The 21,383-nt window shown below is 41.6% G+C and overlaps 1 non-coding gene across 1 annotated transcript; it reads left to right on the forward strand.

Annotated features, from left to right (window-relative positions):
* The first annotated feature begins 11,302 nt into the window (after positions 1-11,302).
* LOC123391306 lies at positions 11,303-11,406 on the forward strand. The gene has a single exon (XR_006605929.1). It is a non-coding gene; the product is annotated as a small nucleolar RNA U13 (small nucleolar RNA).
* The last annotated feature ends 9,977 nt before the right edge of the window (positions 11,407-21,383 follow it).

Consider the following 21,383-nt stretch of genomic DNA (forward strand, 5'->3'; position numbering starts at 1 on the left):
GCAGAGTAGGAGAGGGAGATGCAGCTCCCCACTGAACAGGGAGTCCGATGTGGGGCTCAATCTCAGGACCCTGGGACCATGACCTGAGCCAAAGTCAATTGCTTAACCAATTGAAGTACCCAGGTATCCCTTTCTTAGAGATTTTGTTTATTTATTTGAGACAGAGTTAGCAAGTGAGAGTTAGAACATGAGTAAATAAAATCTTCAAAAAAAAACCTAAAGAAAAAAAAATTAATGTGTTTCATCCAGACCTAGTGATTCAGGAAATATGAGTATGGAGCCACCGAATCAGTTTCTAATGGAAATCCCAACTGATTTGTACATACATGAAACTCTGGCAAACACTGTTTAGAAAAGGGCTGGCATTTGGGAAACATGCATTGATTAAGGCTGAGTTGTTTACTTCCCCCACATAGTCTAATGAAAAAGAGAAAAATAACAATGATGGCAGAGAGGATATAAAAAGTTACAAAGGTGCTTCCAAGCACAAGCATGCTTGGGGTCGTTTCCGTTATCTCAGAGACGATCTATGTGTGATATTGTTTCTGTGAAAGTGTTGGCCCCTCAGCTTTTGCATGCACAGAATGGCAACCATAATGAGGCCTACACACAAAACATCTGTGGTACATCTGAATTCTGTGCAGAGTAAATCTAGTGTTCTTCACAGAGTATATCAGAACAAGATCCAAAGACTACAATGTTTGTGAAATATTTGTTGTTGTTCTTGTCTCATACACACAGAGGACCTGTGATATTTACCAGTTCATGTAGAATCTGGCACAGGATACTGGAAGGGCCAGTGGAATATGGGACAGTAGCTTAATACTTCTCCCACCTGGAGTCCTAGGACTGATGATAATGGACTAGAAGCCACTCTAGAAGCCACAGTTGCCTGTGGAAACATTGTGATCCTGGTTGCCCTCACATCAGAGGTCTGTTGAAATCTCAAAGAAGCTATATTTAGACAAGCTATAAGGTAGAGTATAGGTCAGCGAATTAGATGTATGTTAGAATAGCTATAGTCTGAGAAAGTCTGTATTTGGAAAATAATGTGCATACAACATTAATGCAATATTTCTTAAGCTTTTACTGGGTACATACACGTGGGATCCATGGTGTTGTGTTAGGAACATGTCAGTGAGTTAATCCTCACTAACCCTCTGATGTGGTACTTTGAGGATGTGGTACTAAGTGTCTCCTATTTTCTCTGAGAACATAGATGCTGAGCCCTGTCTTTCTGTTTCTTTTTCTTCCTTAACACTGATTGTATAAAATAGGAGCTAAATATTGGTTGAAGGTTATACAAAAGCATGAACTGGACCGTAAGAGAACGTTCTCGCTGTTGACTAAAAATCAAATTGGCATGAGATAAACTGAAAAATCAAAATTAAACCATACATATGGAGACTCCACACAGACAGAAAAGTTGCAAAGACTGGCAAAGTAAGGTATATATGTCTTTGAGGAAAAGAGAAGAATGAGGAAAAAGAACAAGGTAGAAGTCTGGGAACTCCAAGGGAAGAAATGCAATTCACAGGAAGAAGAAAAAGAGAAATACTTGATAAGCAATATTCTCTGGGCCACTCAGAAACAATAGGCTATAGAGAACTTTCCTCAAACAAGCCTAATTAGTTTCCTCCCTGTTTCTCAAACCTGGTTGTATCATAATGTAGTTACCTATGGTGATAGCTGTCATCCTAGGGTAGGTTCTCTCTCTAAATTCTTTTTAGGTAGTGAGGTGGGTGGAAAAGAGTTTTGCTGCATCTGCTGGATTTTGATTGGTTTTTAAGTCAAAAAAGTCTTTCTGCCAAAGTGACCCATCATGGAGCAGCCTGGGCTTGCCCCACACAGAATGGAGGATATTCAGTTTATTGAAATAAGCCCCATAGAGGAAAAAAAAAAATAGAAAAGAAAAGGTATGAAGTCATATGGAATTTAAAGAAAAAAAAAAGGTTACCATCATCAAAGTAAAGATTAGAATGTTTGCTGCCATCGACTGAAAGTGAAGGAAATGTTGAGATGTTGGTCAAATGGTGACTGAGTTAGCAGTCAATGGAGCCCTGACTAAAATGGAGTCAGGAGGTGTCAGCAGGGGGACTCTCAAGCCTTATCATTCCTAGTCAATGGAAAGGGAAGGTTTTGACTTTACCCCAGTGTGACCTTGGAAGTAGGCATAGTCTATTATTTCAGCCAGAGGAAGAGTGTATATTCCCTTCATTTCAACATCAAAAGAACCATTCCATTAAGATATGGGGCTGAATCCATGGGTGGAGTACCTTGGAAGTACAGATTGAGCCATTGGCACCAAAACAGATTTAGGTAATCTTTGTGGGGATCTTCTCTGAAGTGTGCACAAGAGGAATGTCTAAGGTGCTACGGGAGATGGTCATTCATAAGAGCAGTGGTTGAGGTGCCATTTGAGAAATTGTATTAACTTGTGACTCTGCTGGGTCTGGTTTAGGGGATGTGCCAGTGAGAAGGTCTTGTGTCCCCTGCAAACCAACTAAGTACACAAAATGGATGCCAAGTAGCACCATCATGGAGGAATTTACCTACATCATGAATAATACCCTTGATATAATCTGTAATATGTCCACCTTGATGTCCCAAGAGTTCCAAGGAGGAGAAAATGATGTGACAGATAAATTGTGGGAAATATAACTATACATCATGTAAAGTCTGATGCCACAAAGAAAACAGATTACTAGTTGTATCATGTCAGTGTGTTACCAAATGGTGGTAGATACTGTCTGTTATTTACAATCTTAAATAAGGTGAGGTAGTTAATTATTGGTGGCCAGATAATACCTCATTCATTACATATAGCATTAACATACTAAAAAGCATTATATTCTATTCATTTAAATATATTCCAATTACACATAGATTAAGATAAGCATTTCAAATTTACTGTGGGATCGTTGTTCAAAATACAGATAGTAAGCATTCAAGAAGCATTCTTGTTCTGATCTAATGATGTAGGTGTACTAATTTCCACAATTTTCAGGCCTGCAATAATTACCAAGAAATGTTAATGTACCCTTCTATGCCCTTGAGGAAAGAGTTAGCTAATCACTCCTGATATCTGGGAAGTTTTCTTTATTTGAACTACATGAACTAATACTCTCTACTTATGGCTGTTGGTATTAGAAAGATGCATCACTATTTTCATGGATTGCCCCACTTTTCTTTTCTTTCTTTCTTTCTTTTTTTTTTTTTTTTGATTTTTTAAGATTTTATTTAAATTCCACTCAGTTAACACACAATGTTTCTCAGTTTCGAGTGTATAATATAAGGATTCAGCAACTCCATACATCACCCAGTGCTCATCAGGAAAGATCCACTCCTTAATTACCCTCCCTATTTATGCCTTCCCCCAACTCATCTTCCCTTTGGCAACCCTCAGGTTGTTCTCTCTGGTTCAGTCTCTGTTTCTTGATTTGTCTCTGTTTCTCCCTCCATGGTCACTTATTCACTTATTGACTGATTAAATTCCTGGTGTAGATGTGGATTATGGTCACCCTAAAGTGTCTTCTCAGTGCTCTTCTCATTTTTTATTATAATAACAACTGTAATGTGTTCTCTCTCTCTGTTTCTCTCTCTCTTTTTTAAAGATTTTATTTATATGTTGGAGAGCATGAGAGAGAGAGAGAGGGACTGAGAGGGGAGAGGGTCAGAGGGAGAAGCAGACTCCCCACTGAGCAGAGAGCCCAATGTGGGACTCCATCCTGGGACTCCAGGATCATGACCCAAGCTGAAGGCAGTCGTTTAACCAACTGAGCCCCCCAGGCACTGTCTTTTGCTTTGTACCCTCCTATCCTTGAGGCATAGGCAAACAGTTCCAGTCTCTTTCACCCAACTAAACAGATGATGTTTACTACACAAAACAAATTCATCCCAATGTCCCCTCTGGACTCGACAAGAATGGCCTTCTGTAATAGTAACATGTAGGGACAGATAGTGACAAATTTTGGCCCAGATCTAGAGACATGTCTATAACCCTGTCACCCTGAAGAAATTATAGAAAATGAGCCCTCACCTTTCAACAACCTTAAAGATTAAAGGACTAAAAACTGGTCATTGGTGAAATGATGAGAGATAGAAGCAGAAAAATGTTCACCTTTAACCTTATGGATAGCCTGAATAGTTTTGATAAGGATCAAACCTGTGGTGGTTGGTACAATCTTAAAGGGTCTCATGACTGCCTGTACATCTCAACCACAGTTAATGCCAAACTGAGCAATAAGCACAAGAGAAATATGGTAGTAGTTTTATGAGTAGAAATTTGAAAAAACATTTATGATGGGTGCACCTGGGTGGCTCAGTGGGTGGAGCATCTGACTTGATTTCTGTTCAGGTCATGATCACAGGGTCCTTGGATCCATTACCCCATGCCCCATGTGGCCTGGGCTCAGAATGGAGTCTGGTTGTCCTTCTCCCTGTGCTCCTCTCCAATAGCTTTCTCTCTCTCTCTCTCTCCCTGAGAAATAAATAAGATCTTTATAGAAAAAAAATGCATTTGTGATCTAATCTTCCCTACATCACCCCTCTGTCTTGAGCACTGAGCCTATAGCCACCAGCTTCAAACAGCCAAAATGAAGCTCTTTTGCCTTTGGGTCCTATCTCATGCTACTTGAATAAACTTACTACGTTGCACCATAAAACATCTCAAGAATTCTTTCCTGATGGCTGTACTCAACAATTCCACTACTATTTTGTTACCAGAAAACCCAAGTGTGGCTGCCAATTGCATGAAAAGTCAATAACACGAGGCATGAGTTTTGACTGAAAAGGAATATGAGGTTTGTTCAGGAGGCTGGCCATTTGGGAAGAAGGTGGATTCTTTTCCAGAAACCAACTCTAATGTTTCTACCTGGCCCAAAGATTTTTTTTAAATTTTTTTTTTTAATTTTAAAGATTTTATTTATTTATTTGACAGAGAGAGATCGCAAGTAGGCAGAGAGGCAGAGAGAGAGAGGAGGAAGCAGGCTCCCCGCTGAGGAGAGAGCCCGATGTGGGACTCAATTCCAGGACCCTGAGATCAAGACCTGAGCGGAAGGCAGCGGCCCAACCCACTGAACCACCCAGGCGCCCTGGCCCAAAGATTTTTTTTAAACGATTTTATTTATTTGCCAGAGAGAGAGAGTACACACAAGCAGGCAGAGAGACAGGCAGAGGCAGCCAGAGAAGCAGGCTCCCCGCGGAGCAAGGAGCCCGGTGTGGGACTCGATCCCAGGACTCCGGGATCATGACCGGAGCAGAGGGCAAAGGCCCAACCAACTGAATCACCCAGGCGTCCCTGGCCCAAAGATTTTTAAAGAAACATTAGGGCAGTTAATCAGTAAAAAGGGAGCAGAGCAATCGGTAACACTTTTTGACTGAGTGCAGACTCACTGCTGCTACCTATTAAGGAGGTGTTTGTAGGTGATATAATGGGGAGCTTGTGCAAGAGAGTTAAATTCCAAGGCTTCCCAAGGAAAAAATGCATGATCTATAGATATACAAAAGTAAGACTTGATTAATCAATGACACAGGTAAAGTCCTTGCTAAACTTTGAGGACGACTAACTTGGGTGGAAGGGCATTGGCATGGCTTTCAAGCAACTTTAAGAAAGGTCCTCTAGGGGGCGCCAGGGTGGCTCAGTCGTTAAGCCTCTGCATTCTGTTCAGGTCAAGATCCGAGGGACCTGAGATCCAGCCTTACATCGGGCTCCCTGCTCAGCAGTAAGCCAGCTCCTCCCTCTCCTCCTCCCACTCCCTCTGCTTGTATTCCTTCTCTCTCTGTCCCTGTCAAATAAATGAATAAAATCTTAAAAAAAAAAGAAAAGAAAAGAAAGCAAGACAGGCTACCCTGGGTCAGGGCCTTCAAAACTGCAAGTGCGCCCAGAGGAAGGGGTGGCATTTTGGTAGGGAAATACCTACAGGATCTAGCCTATTTCAGGAAGAAATGTGTTACTGGGGTCAGCTTAGTCCATCACCTGTTCAGGGTGGAACCGGGTGCCTGAAACAAAAGGCTAAGAAGGAGGGAGGAGAGGGTTGCAGAAGAGAGGAAAAGGATGCTTAGTTTAATATCAAGCCCTGCTGATGTTTTAAGGTAGTGATTTTGATTTTTGTTCAAGTTCATGTTTTTACAGGGTTTCAGGTAGTCACCAGGATAACTGAAGGAGACCGCTTCCTGTTTTACCATGAGAAACCACTCAGTATTTTTGAGAATGGGTAAAATAAAGAAAAAGGAGAAAACACCAAATTTCAGGGAGAATGTTGAGGAATTAGAATTCTTATATGTTGCTGATGGGATTGAAAAATGTACATTCCCTTTGGAAAACTGTGTCGCCAGTAGTTACAAAAATAAACATTTACCTACTGAAGGAGCACATCTTCTCACCCCAAAATATGTCTCTCTTAGCATAAGGATCTTTCTAGGCTGGGTATTTTAAAGAAAGAGTGGACAGGATTGCCCAGGTTATGGGCACCTGTCTTCAGCGCAGGTCATGATCCCAGGGTCCTGGTGATGTGGGAAACAGAGGCAGAAGAATAATTATTCAATTTCCTTACCTACTGACAAGCCCTTGAAACAGGCAGAGGGACCCCGCACCTTGAGGCTTTGCTCAGGGCAAAGGACAATCCTAGTCTGACCAACCCCCTACCCCCAACCAGGATCTTGTAAGTCTACTTGAACAATTCCTTTAGGAAACTTTATCTCTAAACCTCCAAGATAGTGTCCACAATCATTCCTAAGCACATGACCCACTGATAAACAACTAAAGGGTCTCAGGAGAAGGTTTCTATTACTGGTAATGAATAACATTTTTCCCAGACAATAGCTAGTCCCTCAAGGTCCTAGAAACCTTGCTTCCAAAATTCCTTAGAGTTTTCAGCCCTCCCTAATCTCCTCCCCAACTTAGAAGTATATAATAGACCACTCCTCACATTTCTAGGACAGCAGCTCTTCCTGCCCACAGGTCCTGTCCCCCTGCTTTAATAAACCACCATTTTGCACCATCTTTCTTGGTCATTGGCTCTTGACCTCACCCCACCAAACCTCAGCTATGTTCTAGAACTTCATCCCTGGGACAGAACTCCCCAGTGGGATTCATGCTCAGTGGGGAATCTTCTTCTCCCTCTGCTACTCCCCCTCCTTGTGCTCTCTCTCAAATAAGTACATAAGATCTTAAAAAGGGTGGGGGTGGGAACAGTAGATAAGGAAAAGCTGAAACCTAGTCTGACTATTTTTGTAAGAGATATTTATATTTCTAAGGGAAAACTCCATTTATAAGTCTGTCTGTCTCTCCCTTTGAGTAGCTGAAAGAGGCAGAAAGTACAAATCTCCATAAACTCGGATCTATGGGGAAGACATGCATTAAATCAGAATAACAACTACAGCCTTGATTACTGCTTCTTGCATGGTCACCTCGCCAAATGCTTCCCAATAGGATCCTGTGTGGTGTCTCAAGAAAAGATTATATCCAGTGCCCCTACTTGGATACTTCACCAAGGTCACTTGGTGAAGGTGGAAATAACAGTGTTATGTTAATTAAATGCTCCAGGAGATCCTAGGTGAAGCCAGGGTTAAGGGAAAGTCTTCCCCTGAATAGAAGACAGCTGAGTGCTGGCGTTGGCTCAAGCAGATGTAGCATGGGCTCCGCCCGGTGATTCTAGAGCATCAGGTCCATGCCGCACACTCTTCTTTCTTTCTGCTCTAGCAGAAGTTGTGTGGCCCTGGTTAGGGAGGACCCACGAAAGAGAGAAGGAAAAAGTCAAAAACTGTTCTCCAGGGAGAAATTCCTTGTTTCTGAATAGCTCCTGACACAAAGGACTAGGAAATGGGGCCTTTTCTGCATTACAAAGTCCTACCTGCAGGCGAGCAGTTTACAGGTGAAGAGGCACTCTCTGGTGGTGTCTTTAAAAGCATTTTCTCCTGATGCTGCTGTGGTTTCTCCTAGAATCTCTCCTGAAGACCAACACCAAAGGAGGAAGTGAAGAAGAAATGGCCCTTTCTCAGGTAAGCCTTGTGTCTGACTTCAGAGGTCTTGTCTTCCTTTTCTCCTGACATTTCTCACATGTAGAAATGGCAAATACCTATTTTTCTAGTTCTGAGGTTTTTGTCTTATGTTTACACCTAATTTTTGAACCTTTTCAGAAATGATACTCAAGATTAGGTCTTTAGACTCCTCCCCTATATGCCGGAGCCTTCTATCCCTTCTCTCCAACCCGGCTTCCAGAGGGCCATGCACAGTTGTCACTTTGAATGAAAGACCTGCCCACCAGTATTGAAAATAATCCCTTGGTGACAGATCCACGGGGCAGGAGTTGAGTTAAGGATTCCTGTTGCTGAAGGGGTCTGGTCCCAGGATATCAGTGAAGGAAAGTGGTCTTTCTTAGGTCTTACTAGGTCCCATCATCAGCTCTGTGTAGACTAGGAATAAGAAAATGCACAGATAAGCACTGGATATGAGCCCCTGAATAACTTGGAACATTCTCTGAAAAAAAAGGGGTGGGGTCATACCCTTTAGCATGTGGAAAACATACTGTATCGAAAACATACTAGATATTCCAGGACAGGGAAAGTATATATGATCAAAGTGTGTATAAATCCAGTGTATTCTCATAATTTCATTGACATTCTGATGTGCTGGTTAGGGGCTACAAGAATGTGGTGCCTACATGGGATGGGGTGTCTCTTGATCAGATGGGGGCTCTTAAATGTCGGGTGATGATCAGGTATGGCCCAGGCTAGGGGAAGCAAGAGAACACACCTGGGGCAGAACAAAGGAGCTAGAAGTTCACTGGATACACAGCAAGGGAGCACGGGGCAAAAACTAGGAGAGAGGCTGTCTGCCAGGAGGTGGTGGGTGGGACCTGTTTTTACAGGGGGAAGATGAGGAGGTATGGAGACAGATGGAATATTCCCTTTTTGGGGACTGGGACCTGGCTCTAAGTAGCCCATTGGTTATTTAGGGCCTATGGCTGTTTGGGGGTGGGTCGCCTGATGGGCCTGTCCCTGTTCAGGCAGGTAGTCACCGGGCCTTTTCCCATTCCAGTGCTCAAGCCTGTTTGCCTAAAAGTGGCCTCAACAAAGAACACACCTTTGCAGGGTTCTTGTCTGTCTGGAGCAGAAGAAAGAATCTTGGACACAAAATGGTGAAGGGATAGTGTATCAAGTGAAGGGGAGAACAGAAGGAGAGCTTTCTAGAGTGAGGGGGTGCTGAATGGATTACCACAGAGCACTTTTATGGTTGATCTTTTCTATAAAAGTTGTTCTTTTATAGAAAAATTGAAGGGCACTTCAATCTTCTTGATGTCACCCCCCATAGCACCAAAATTACTTCTCTTTTGAATATCTCATCTCTGATGTTTAAAATAAACAAGGTGTTCTGGTTGTGTTCCCTTAGCTCTGCTTCCTTGTGCCTCCTCGTTTCTGGGACTTTTGGTGAGCCTGTTCACTTAGCCCATTGCCTATCCATCCCCACCCAGCCCTGCCAGTCCCTTACTCAACACCAGTAGTCACAGGTCCTTCAGTGTGCCTTAGGCACTCATACCAACTTGTTTCATCACAGCTGATGCTAACTTCTTTTAATGGTTTGATGCTTTCTGCCAGATAGCCCCCCTCTAATGCTCATTTGTTCCTTAAATTCTTGAGGGTCTTTGATGGATTTCCTCAGTGATGTGCAGAAACCATCATGTTTCAGCTGGAAATTCCTTAGTTTGTCTTTGCTGGTATAAGGTTTTATAAGGGATAAACATGACACCAGGCGAAGTGGCTGCAAGGCAAGACTTATTAAAGGCATTCTCTGGTGAAGTTTCAGGGCTCAGGAGAAGGGGAGCCAAGAAAGTTGCACTGGGAGGAGGTGGTCACCCTTGGGTGAGGTTCCGAGACTCTGGAAAGCAGAGTGGGGGAAGTCGCACTTGGAGGGAGTTGGCGGGGGTCTTTTATCTGTTTCCTGCATAGGTATCAGGTTACCTATGGAGAGGTGACCTGGACATACATACTTTTGGAGGGAGAGTCAAGGGTGAAGGAATGGGGTGGGGGGGTGGACTGGAAGATGGCAACACCCCATGGCGGTCATTTCCATTGTTTCTCCTGCAGTCCTGGATCCTCTGGAGCCGCCGGTCATTTCTGTTGTTCCTCCTGCACTCCCGGAGCCTGCCGACCCAACAGCTGGTAGTGTCTGATCAGGAGAACCCCAGTAGTCAGACCTCGAGGATCCTGTAAGTCCTCTTCAACATATGGAAATCCCTTCAAAATGTCTTTTATCTCTATCCCCATGATGGAAAAGCATATAATCAATGGCTTCTCAAAATCACACTGCAGCTCTTTCTGCTAATGGCTCCTGTCCCTGAGGTTTAATAAAAACAGATTTTTTAAACCAATAATGCCCCAAGAATCCTCTCTTAACCATTTGCTCACAAGGCACCTCACATGAGTTTGCACTGGGCAGATGAAGACTCTCACCTTGCTGTAGTTGGTAGCACGGACTTCTGGGAGTAGAGGATCTGACTCAGTCAGAGCTCCCCTTTGTGAGTTTTTACTTTACTCCACACTCCTGTCATAGACATACTCCTCAAAAAAAAAAAAAAAAAAAAAAAAAAAGATACTGTTTCTGTTTATTTTGGAGTGAGAGAGATGGTGTGTGTGAGAGAAAGAAGGTCGGTTGATCCAGGGTAGAGGCAGCGGGGGCGGGGGGAGACTTTCCAGCTGACTCTGTGCTGAGTAGATCCCAGGACTCTAAGACCATGACCATGACCTGAGCTGAAGTCAAGTGGAAGATGCTTAACCCATTGTGCCACCCAGGCACCCTATTTCCTCCTTTGTATTTTCAGAAGAAGAAAACAAGAATCATATAATTAACATGTTTGAGGATCTTAAAATCCTGAAATAGGTCACAGATGATTGATACCAAAGCGTTCGATGAATTACTGTGTAGTGGGATCTTCGAGCACGGCGGCCAAGAGAGAATTCTTGAGACGCTGTATGGTATCAGAGAGTAGGTTTATTGAAGTAGCGTGGGGACAGGACCTCTGGGCAGAAGGAGCTGCAGGTCGGCTGCCTGAAGCTGGTGGTTATATGCTCAGTGTTCAAGGGGGGAGGGTAGGTGCACAGAGTATTAGATCACAAATATTTGTTTGAATTTCTACGTGTAAAACTACTTTTGCAAGATTTCTTCGATGTTATTGTTCATTCGATGTTAATGAATGTATGTACAGGGAGTCAAGACATACATACATACATACAATGAATGTATGTATGTTAATGAATGAGATGTACAGGGAGTCAAGAGACCCTTTAAGAATGTAGGAAGCAGATCCTTTTGTAGTTCATAAGCATGATGATTGGGTGTTCACGCTCTTGTGTGACATGTGCCACCCTCAAGCCATGTTACGACCTTGGCACATTACCCATCTGATGTGGAAAAAAAAAAAGAATGTAGCAGGCAGGGGTGCCTGGGTGGCACCAGTGGTTTTAACCAGTGCGTTAAAGCCTCTGCCTTCAGCTCAGGTCATGATCCCAGGGTCCTGGGCTCTCGCCCTGCATTGGGCTCTCTGCTCAGCAGGGAGCCTGCTCCCCGCCCCCCCCCCACCTGCCTCTCTACCTACTTGTGATCTCTGTGAAATAAATAAAATCTTTGAAAAAAAAATGTAGCCAGCCGTATATATTTGATTCTTAGCAGGATCAAATCAAAGCCTGTGCGTCAGACTTCTGAGTCAAAGGTAAATGTTTTTCTGCTTATATTCCTCATCGTACTAGCCTCATAAATAATAGCTGTTTTATCTGTAACATTCTATGTGTTTATGTTGATAGTGGGAATGAAAGACAGAGGCAGCTTCAAATCACAATGTGATTTGTAAGTCTCATGTGGATGAAAACAGTTCTTGAATTAATCACCGTGACAATTTTCTACTCTATGACTTTTAATGCATATATAACTACTTCCTAAATGTATAGGTGGTGCGTGATGAGTGAAAAGATAGATCATTTTCGCGTGGATACTTTTTTGCTGCCATCATTCTTGTCCTGTTTGACACCTGCTATGAACATTGGTTTCGAATCCTCTCTATATATTGACATGCGTGTCCTTTTCAATAGACTTTCAGACCCATAACCTGGGTTAAGACCTGATCCCTTTGCACATTAGCTAAATGAGGTTTGTGGTTCTCCATGGGTGGAGTTTTCAGGATTAGAATGAGGTAAAGTTTGAACTGTAGATCAGTCCATGGATTCCACGTTGGTCCCTCTGCCTCAAAGTAGGCCAGCCCAAGCACTTCTCTGTGGGCAGCCATTACCTTTTATTGTGTAGTTTCTTTTTCACCACAGGAGGCTCTGCCCATGGGGTGTTATGGCTGAAGTAAAGGATAAGATGACATGATTATCTGTTTTGTGTGTGTTGGGTTTGAGGAGTTCTTTATAAATCCTGGATATCATCCCTTCGTCTGTATTGTCATTTGCGAATATCTTGTCCCATTCTGTGGGTTGCCTCTTTGTTTTGTTGACTGATTTCCTTTGTTGTGTAGAGGCTTTTGATCTTGATGAAGTCCCCAAAATTCATTTTTGCTTTTGCTTCCTTTGCCTTTGGAGACATGTCTTGAAAGAAGTTGCTGCAGCCGATGTTGAAGAGGTTACTGCCTATATTCTCCTCTAGGATTCTGATGGGTTCCTGCCTCACGTTGAGGTATTTTATCCATTTTGAGTTTATCTTTGTGTATGGCATAAGAGAATGGTCTAGTTTCATTCCTCTATACAGAGCTGTGCAGTTTTCCCAGCACCATTTATTGAAGAGACTGTCTTTTTTCGACTTCATATTTTTTCCTGCTTTGTTGAAGATTACTTGACCATAGAGTTGAGGGTCCATATCTGGTCTCTCCACTCTGTTCCACTGGTGTCTGTGAGGCAGATAGAGACTCCTGGCTCCAGCCCCTTTTGGTCCCTGGCTCCCTTTTGCTCCTGCTAAGGCCAAGAAAAGGACCAGTAGCCATCCGGTTTGACTAAGGTAAGATAAGAAGTCATTGCTCCTGCTGAGACTGAAGAAAAAGACCAGATGCCCAGTCCTGTTTGAGTAAGAAAAGAAAGAGAAACAGCCCCCAAGATGATTTAGGACTCTCCTGAGATGCCTCCACACATATTATACTTCCACAGGAAAGGGCCATTTGGCCTGGAGAGATGGGAAAGAGCCCTGGCCTTCAGAGAGGGAGAAAATACCCCACACCATCCCCCATTGCCTGTAACCATAAAAACTCACTCCTAACCCTGTCAGGTGCTCAGTCTTTGGGAATGAGCCCACTGAGCCCTCTGGCATTAATAAAGCTGTGTTCTCCCATCTCTCTGTGTGCCATTTGGGTTTCCCTGGCCACCTCAGATTTTCCACAACATATGTGTCTGTTTTTATGCCAGTACCATGCTGTCTTGGTGATCACAGCTTTGTAGAAAAGCTGGTCATCAGACAACGTGATGCCCCTAGTTTTGTTTTTCTTTTCCAGCTTTTCCTTAGCAATTGGGGGTCTCTTCTGAATCCATATAAATTTTAGGATTGTTTGCTCTAGCTCTTTGCAAAATACTGGTGGAATTTTAATCAGAATGGCATTGAAAGTACAGATTGCTCTAGGCAGTATAGACATTTTAACAATGTTTATTCTTCTGATCCACGAGCATGGAATCGTCTTCCATCTTTTAGTGTCTTCTTCAATTTCTTTCATGAGTGTTCTGTAGTTCCTCAAGTACAGATCCTTGACCTCTTTGGTTAAGTTTATTCCCAGTATCTTATGGTTCTTCATGCCACAGTAAATGAATAGATTCTCTAGTTTCCCTTTCTGTATTTTCATTGTTAGTGTATAAGAAAGCAACTGATTTCTATACATCAATTTTGTATCCTGCCACACTACTGAATTGCTGAATGAGTTCTAGTAGTCTGGGGGTGGAGTCTTTTGGGTTTTCCCTATCAAGTATCCTGTCATTTGTGAAGAGAGAGAGAGTTTGACTTCTTCATTGCCAATTTGAATACCTTTTCTTTCTCTTTGTTGTCTGATTGCTGTTGCTAGGACTTCTAATATCATGTTGAACAAGACTGCTTAGAGTGGGCATCCTTGTGGTGTTCCTGATCTCAAAGGGAAGGCTGTAAGCTTTTTCCCATTGGGGAAGATATTCACTGTGGGTTTTTTTTTTTTAAGATGTTATTTATTTATTTGACAGAGAGAGATCACAAGTAGGCAGAGAGGCAGAGAGAGAAGGGGAAAACAGGCTCCCCGCTGAGCAGAGAGCCCAGTGTGGGGCTCGATCCCAGGACCCTGAGATCATGACCTGAGCCAAAGCAGAGGCTTAACCAACAGTGAGCCACCCAGGCACCCCATTGCTGTGGGTTTTTCATGGATTGATTTTATAACACTTTACCAATGAAGACGTATAAATGGCTAACAGACACATGAAAAAATGGTCATCATCACTAGCCATCAAGGAGATTCAAATCCAAACCACACTGAGATACCACCTTACACCAGTGAGAATGGCCAAAATTAAGATGACTGTAAACACCAAGTGTTGGAGAGGATGTGGAGAAAGGGGAACACTCTTAGACTGTTGGTGGGAATGCAAGTTCGTGCACCCACTTTGGAAAACAGTGTGGCAATTCCTTAAGAAATTAAAAATAGAGCTCCCGAATGACCCTGCAATTGCACTACTGGGTATTTACCCCAACGATACAGATGTCGTAATAAGAAGGGCCATCTGTACTCCAATGTTCTTAACAGCAATGGCCACAGTCACCAAACTGTGGAAAGAGCCAGGATGCCCTTCAGAGGACGAATGGATAAGGAAGATGTGGTCCATATATACTATGGAGTATTATGCCTCCATCAGAAAAGATGAATACCCAACTTTTATATCAACATGGACAGGACTTGAGGAGATTATGCCAAGTAAAATAAGTCAAGCAGAGAGAGTCAGTCATCATATGGTTTTGCTTATTTGTGGAGCATAAGAAATAACATGGAAGACATGGGGAGATGGAGCAGAGAAAGGAGTTTGGGGAAATTGGAGGGGGAATGAACTGTTAGAGACTGTGGACTCTGAAAAACAATCTGAGGGTTTTGGAGGAGGAGGGGAGGTTGGGTATGCCTGGTGGTGGGTATTAAGGAGTGCACATATTGTATAGAGCACTGTGTGTGGTGCATAAAGAATTAATTCTAAAACACTGAAAAGAAATTAAAAAAATAAAAATTAAAAAAATATTTTTAAAAGGATAAGGTGAAAAGAAAAGGTTAAATCAAACGTGGGATAAAGTTTGGTGGGTACAGTCAGGTAAGCAGTGAAGGTCAGGTAGGTGTTGGGGTCTAGCTGGACACTAACTCTCCCTCTTTGATCTTAGGGACCATCGTGAACTGTGTCAGTGGCATTTAGTGACCGTGGTATTTATTGCAGGGACAGCTCACATTCAGGGATGTGGCCATCGAATTATCTGAGGAGGAGTGGGGACGCCTGACCCACACTCAGCGGCAACTGTACAGGGATGTGATGTTGGAGAACTATGGACACCTGCTCTTCTTCGTGAGAATGACTCCTTCCAGTTTTCCCAGAACACACTCAGGGTTTCATTCTCCTTTGAAGACTGTCTCTTGAATTATTCCTCTTTGCATAACTGGAGATCAGATCACTGCACTAAGGAACACAAGTAAGGATTGGTAGGTGTAGACAAAAATCCTGACGATTGCTTTTCAGCTTTAGCCTCCCCTTCCTTCAGGTAACAACATTTCTATAGATGAGCGGCTGTTGAAAGCCTGATGTGGCATAAAATGGTACCGCCTGCATTTAAACTCCAATTTTCACTCCTTATTATTGTATTGGCAGTACTAGGAAGCACAAGTTAGGATGTGACTCTTTGAAAGTCCTTCATGTTCTACAGGGGCTACTGGTCAACAGTGTTTGGGAAATCATCTGTTAGAATTCTGCAGTGTTCTCTCTTCTCTACTGAGTGCAGTGTGGATTGAAAGCCTTTCCAGCAATATTTATAATTGGTTTCTCTTTTAAACAGGTCTCATTGTGTCAAAGCCTGATTTGGTCTCCTTTTTGGAGCAAAAGAAGGACCCTTGGGATGTGACAAGAAAGAAGACAGTGGTCTTTGATCCAGGTAGGTGGGAATGGATGAAGCAGATGTCAAAGGTGAAGTCCAAGTCTGAAGGAGGAAGGTAAACCTTCAAATGTGGTTCCAGTAGCTCTGCTTGAATGAAAATCAGTTGGAGAAGCCCTGTCTTGTTTTTGTCTCTCCCAGAGGGACATCTGTGAGCCAACATCATCATGCTTTTATTTTCTCTAAGGATTCTGCTTCAGCTCCAGTGATGGTCCATCATGTCCAAAGGGAGGACAAGGAGCCTCTCCTGGGACGGGGAGGGTCTCCATAATCTGAGAGCTCTTCATTGCTTTGAGGGTCTTGGGAAAGTCTCCCTATTTCTGAGAGTCTCTATGCTAAGTCTTTTCTAATTTCTGTTCTGCTTCGTGTGAGAAACTGTGCCCGCATTGTGGTGGGCATACTGGGAATTGTTGCGGAAATCCCCAGAACAGTGGAGATGGCACCACCTGGTTTCTGGTTTATACTTTCCAATGTTATGGAGGCTTTAATCTTAAACATATAAAACCAAGACTCAGTCTGTTCATCAGGTAACAAAGCATTTCCCTAAAATGAGAAAATGTAATTCTTTATTTCACTCCAAACATTCACTTATCTTTGTACAAAGGAGAAGTTTCCCTTCCATGTGTTCCATTCCTCAGTGGTGAACTAATGTAATGTGTCTATTTGTTTGCTAGATTTCCTACATAAATTAATATTATAGGGGATTCAAAACTTTTAGAACCCACTGCCTAAAGTCTCCATTCTTAGCTTATTAGTGCCTCATTTTATAATTTTTTCCATAATATGAGGTTCCTGTGACTTTGTCATATGTCTTCACATTCTTATTAGTTGTCTATGAGACTCATCTCTACTTATTAGACCAAAAATCCTGATATGACATGGGCATGTGGTTTATAAGAAGTGGTGTAGATAGTAAATTTCCCACATTGAAAAAAATGTTCTGTTCATAAATGGAATTTTACTTCAGGGAAAATTAATCATAAGCCTTTTTTTTTTTTTTTAAACTACTTTACTCAGAATGGATCTGGATTTAATCCCTAGCATTTTTATAAAATTATTGTCAGCATATTTTACAACTTTGGTGGTGTTTGCTTACTTAGAAATGGACTTTATTTGCTTTTCTGCTCCATTGTAAGGAATGGTTATACCATTGAATTCTGTGTAAGAAGAGGAGTATATCAGTGACAGTTTACTTTTTTTAATGTCACTTAAGTGCTTATTCATAATATTTTTATTACACCTCTTCATGAGTGATTTTAATGAAGATTCCTTATGGCTTTAGTGTGAGTGAATGCATGCCAAAATTGAAAATGCCTTTTTTTATGGAAAACAGAATTGAAATTATAGTTCTATAGAAGGTTTCCTTTAAAATCACTCATATATTTTTTCTGTAGAATTTTTTTAGTTAAAATTGGGCTTATTTTGGTTTTGCATATTCCATAATAATGTGCTTTCTTTTGTATGAGACTTTCCAAACATTAGTTAGTTGTGGTTTTTGTTTTTTTATTTTTTAATATATATTTTTTTAATAGGAAGACAGTTTTCAACACTTTTGAACAATGCGAATGTAACTCAGATTTGAATCAGTCTTATGCCCTTTCCAAATAACACTATGTGTGTATTTGTCTACATTGTTTGTAATTCATCTTGTATATTTCTGGTGGTTGTGAATGTTCTAGCATATCTAGGTGAGTTGTTATACTACTAGCGTTCATTTCAAAGTCTATATTTTTGAATTTATATTCTTTGCAGGAGAAGCACTTTCAGTGAATCAAAAGTAATTCTTAACATTTTTTATACCTCTGTATCTTGTCTAGGTATTATATTTTAGATTAAATGTGGTTTTACGCTCGTGATACGCTTTTACAGCATGCTAATAAACTTTTCCTTCTTTGGTATGTATTTTCATTCTGGTTACCTTAGAGGTTCCTTAAAACCTCTTAGAGGTATAGACAAACCGTTTTAAATGGATATTGTCAATTTTATAGGAATGTTTTCTACTTAATCCTCTCCACCCCTGAACCTACTTTATGTTACCACTATCAGAAATTCTGTCTCTTATGTTGTGCAGTTAACTAGGTCGATTTATGATTTTTATGCTTTTGTTTAAGAACTTCTGTAGCAGAAATACAAGTGACCCGTGCTACCTCATTACAGCACTACAGGTTTCTAGAATTGTGTAAATATTTACATTAGCAGGAGTTTTATATTGTCATTTGCTTTCAGATACTCTTTAGAATCCTTTTCTTTTTTAAGACTTTATTGATTTATTTGACAGAGAGTGAGAGGGAACACAAGTAGGGGTGTGGGAGAGGGAGTAGCAGGCCCCGATAGGGGACTCGATCCCAGGACCCTGGGATCATGACCTGAGCCAACGGCAGATGCCTAATGACTGAGCCACACAGGCACCCCTGGAATCCTTTTATTTCAAGCAGAAAGACCCTTTCACCTCTCTTGGGACAGAAGAACCTTTCTTGATTGACCTGCTGGTCAATCAGAGGGTCTTTCGCTTGGTGTAGCCTTCATTTGCATAGTCAGGCACAACAGTTCTGCCAGGTCGATTATTCTTAGTGTGGATTGTTTCCTCTGTGTGTGCTTGAGTACATGATCGCACTCCTTTCTACTTATACAGTCGAAGGACAATTGCAGTAGTAATCTTACAGGAGCTCTCCTGTAGAAGATGAGTTGTTTTTGTCATGCTTTCTCAAAATTCTCTGGTCACCTCAGATTTTTTTCTTTTAGAGTTTTTATTTATTTGTATGACAGAGAGAGAGAGACAGAGAGAGCGCGAGCACACAAGCAGGAGAAATGCCAGGCAAGAGAGAGAGAGAAACAGAGCCCTGTGTGGGGCTTGATCCTGACCTGAGGCAAAGGTAGCCCCTGAACCAAACAGGGACCCTTCACATCTGATTTTTGATAGGTCTTTTATGTGTCACTGTGTTCCTCTCTTGGCATTTATTATACTATGGATTACTGAGATGGTTGGATTTCTCTTCTTTCCACTTATGTGTGCAGTAGAAGCGTTTAGTTCTTCATGTCAACCTTCTGCCCCCTTTCACTCTCCTCTCTTTATGGGGTCCCCTTAATGTACATATCGGTCCACTTACAGGACTCTTATGAGTCCCAGACCATGTCTTTTTCCACATCTTTCTTTGATCTTCAAAACAAGGGTCTTTAGATTGTCTGATTTTTTCTTCTGCTTGAGCAAGTCTGTGGGTGACCACTGGTGTGTTTTTAACTTCCGTCATCGTGTTCTTTAACTCCCTGTTGCTGCTTGGCTGATTGTTATACTTTGTCTCCTTGGGTTTACATTTTGGTCATGACCCATTTTCTGATCTCATTGAGTTACATACCTGCTTTCTCTTCCTTTTTCCATGTGCATCTTTATGATGGTTAAATCTTTGCCATGCAAGTAAGACTTCTTTATTAACTGAGGGTTCGTTGGTGGGATTTATTTTGTTCTCATGATGGGAACACATTTTTCCATTTCTTTTATCGCCTTGTGATCTTCTGTTGATGTTTCAGTTAAAAAAAAAAAAAAAAAAAGCCTCCGAGCCTAGTTTTATGGACTTGCTTTGTAGAAAAGAACAAAGACCATAGTAATTATGGCATCTGTCACACATAATCTGGACATTTGTCATGTCTACATTTTTGTAATTTCCCAGGTTACCAAAGTGTAGTTACTTCTTTAGAGCCCACGATACCTTCCTCTCTCTGTTTCCCTTCAGATTTGTCCATTGTTTGAAGAAATATTCAACCTTTTGTCTGAGTAGCTACTTCTTCCAATAGTAGTTGGTCTTCTCTCTCAATCTGACTTGATTTGTTTACAGGTCTGTCAATTTTTTATTTTTCTTTCTTGAAAACTAAATCATCCTATTGATACTTTCCTAATCTTGCTAAATTCTATTTTTCTTCATTTCTGTTTTATGTTGAATTTCCTTTCTTCCAGGGGTGCCAGGATGGCTTGTGTTTAAGCCTTTGACTTCAGCTCGGGTCATAATCTCAGGGTTCTGGGACTCAATCCTGTTTCAGGCTCCCTGTTCAGCAAGGAATCTACATGCCTCTCTCCTTTTGGCCCTCACCTCACCATGCTCTCCTTCTCCTCTCTCTCTCTGTCTCAAAGAAGTCTTCAAAAATATACCTCCTTCTACTGATTTTGGGCTCATATAATAGTACGTTTCCTGATTATTTGATATAGAGGAGAGTGATTTGTGTTAGACCCTGACAATACTATAGACTTTTCTATGAAGCTGTGTGGTCAGTATGTTGTGTGCAAATTGATGTGTCCACGGAGGAACAAAGTCCTGATGCTTCCTTCTCAGCCATCGTGCTGACGTTCTCTCATTGATGTTATGGTTGCTATGTTAGACATCCTCAGTATATTCCTCTAAAAGTAGTAAGGGGAATGAGTTGACTTTTCTGTTTTTCAATATCTTTCAGCTGTATCTTCACAGGGCACCCTGAGCTTCCTGCCAGAGCCATGCAAAGAAGCTTCATTTCAAAATGTGTCAGTGGGTCGATATAAACATAGTGTCCTTGAGAAGTTACACTTAATGATAGACTGGGATAATGATCGAAAAGGATATATCCAAATTGAGACGACTGCCCAGAATAGTGAAAGATACAAAATACTTGGTAAAACCTTCCTTTTTAAGTCCATTAGTTCTGTAAGGCAGGGTGTTTCTGTCAGCAGGAGCTCCACTCAAACACTCAAACATCCATATTTATGGATGGAGAATGTGGAACATCTGGAAAGTTACCGAGCCTGTGCTGAACATAATGATTTAAACAGTTTTGAAAATAGGGTTGGACTGACCTTTCATTCAAATATTTCTAAACTTCAGAGATTTCAATGTGGAGAAACAACTGCTAAGTGGGATCCATTTGAGAGGTCCTTCACTAAAGACTCAACCCTTCCAAATTCCCAGAGCATTTTCAATGGAGAGGGAATTGCTCAAGGCAGTGAATCTGAGAAAAAAATTCATGAAGGCTCAAATGTTAATAAACATCTGAGGACTCATTTTGCAGGGAACCATTTCAAGCCTATTAAATGTGGGGAAGACTTTTCTCAAAGATCCATCCTTCTGTCTAACAGTATGCATATAAGAGAAAATTCCAATGAATGTGAAAGAGATTTTAACCAGTCCTCCAGTTCTGGTGATCATCCAAAAATTTATGTGGGAAAAAACCCATCCAGATATAAGAAGCCTGGGAACACGTTTAGTCAGTCATCAGGAACACATATACATAAGACAATCTGTAGTGGAGAGAA

This window comes from Mustela putorius, unplaced genomic scaffold, assembly GCF_011764305.1.
Source record: "Mustela putorius furo isolate JIRA1106 unplaced genomic scaffold, ASM1176430v1.1 tig00000196_pilon_pilon_pilon, whole genome shotgun sequence".
Classification (NCBI taxonomy): domain Eukaryota; kingdom Metazoa; phylum Chordata; class Mammalia; order Carnivora; family Mustelidae; genus Mustela; species Mustela putorius.